This window comes from Nematolebias whitei, chromosome 10, assembly GCF_014905685.2.
Source record: "Nematolebias whitei isolate Nwh7 chromosome 10, NemWhi1, whole genome shotgun sequence".
NCBI lineage: Eukaryota > Metazoa > Chordata > Actinopteri > Cyprinodontiformes > Rivulidae > Nematolebias > Nematolebias whitei.
Window position 1 is genome coordinate 34442007 of NC_056507.1, and position 1927 is coordinate 34443933.

Genomic DNA, 1927 nt, shown 5'->3' on the forward strand with positions numbered 1-1927 from the left:
AATCAATCAATCAATCAATCAATCAATCAATCAATCAATCAATCAATTCTACTGTATTGTCCATACATAACATTCAATGAAATTGAGATTTGTCTTTGACATCTGGCTCTAAAAACACAAGTTAAAAAGGTCATTAAAAAACTTTAAAAGCTTTAAAAAGCTTTGCTAACTCAATTAAAAAGGTTCACTTAAAACCATTCTAAAATACACAATACATTAAAATATGGAAACATCCCAGCAGGCAGTTTGTTATGTGAGGCTGGGGCTGCGTTTAAATAGGACCTTGTTAAGTACATTGACCACAGAGGGAACAAATGACTTTTTGAACCCATTTTTCTTTGCTAATGGAACCACCAGTCTTCTACCAGATGGTACTAACCTGAATAATGTTTGCAGTGGATGATTTGGGTCATTGTAAACCTGTATTAGCTTTTTTTCTAGAACCTGACTGTACAGGTCTGTAAGTGACATTTGTTGATGACCAATGACTTTACTTCCTCGTTTGACCACCCGGGACAACTTGTTCCTGTATCTGGCTAAGAGGTTCCCATACCATGAGACAATACTAAAGGAAACAACACTTTCAGCCAGTGACCTGTACACCAATTGCAAAGTAATTTTGCTTGCATTAAAGCTCCTTAGCATATATAGAAGGTGGAGATGAGATCTGGCTTTTTTGTAAATATAGTCAGTGTTGTGTTACGACTCAGGGAACCCAGAATGGAACGAGACCAGGAAAACGAGGCAAGACTCAAGGATACAAAATAATAGTGTTTATTTATGTACAGTGAAGGTAAATAGTCAGCAGATCAACTGGAGCCCTGAGAAGGAAGGAGAGGGTCAGGAGGCTCTGGTTGGAGAGGCAGTGGTGAGGAGGAAGGAGAGGGTCAGGAGGCTCTGGTTGGAGGATTTGGAGATGAATATATCGATCCAGTAGTTTTGTCTTACAGGTTGGAGGATGACCAAAGGTGATCCAAAGCAGGCTCCAGAGAAGAAGGTGAACAAGCGTGTGGCTGGAAGGCAAGGCACGAGGAACCAGGAGAGGGACAGAAGGAGAACCAAGGCACAACAGGAACCGAGGAGTAGGACCAGAGGAGGAACAAGGCACTTCCGAGGAGGAAGGTAAGCTGAAATCACAAGAGAAGGTTTGAGTATCTTAACACGAGATACAATCTTAGGCCAGAGACAAAGTGTATCATCAGTGGCTAATGCTCCAGCAACGAGTAACATCTGACTGCAGCCTTAAGTAGAACAGGGCCTCATTAGGTAGATGACCATCAAGTGGTGCTGATTGGTGGCCATCTTGGAGAGCGAAGTTGCAGCAGATGGTACTCTCACAGTACTAGCAGCACACTGCTATCTGACACTCTTTTCACCTCTACTACATTCTTTTCCAACTCTTCCTTCGGGACCACCCCTACTCCATTTCTCTTTCTATCCACACCATGGTAAAACAGTTTGAACCCTGCTCCAATGCTGCAGGCCTTGCCTTTCCACTTGCTCTGTTGGACACGTAAAATATCTATCTTCCTTCTCTGCATCATGTCAGCCAGCTCTCTACCTTTGTCTGTCAATGTTCCCACATTTAGGTTCTGTTGACGGGACCTTGCACATACTCCAACCCTCAGTCCTACATTCTTGACTTGCCTCTTCTCCCTCTGTCTCCTGACACGTTTCCCTCCTCGTGATCTTTGACTAACAGTAGAACAAAGAAAATTATGTTTTTAAAGATCAAAAATTTTAAATAAGATCAAAATTTTTTTGTGTCTGGCTATAAATTCTGGTCTAATATTTGAAAAGGGCTAAATGTATTTTTGTGGGGAAAATGTTTGTAAATAAAGTTAAATATTTTAAAAGGTCCGTCCGTCCATCCATCCATCCATCCATCCATCCATCCATCCATCCATCCATCCATCCATCCATCCAT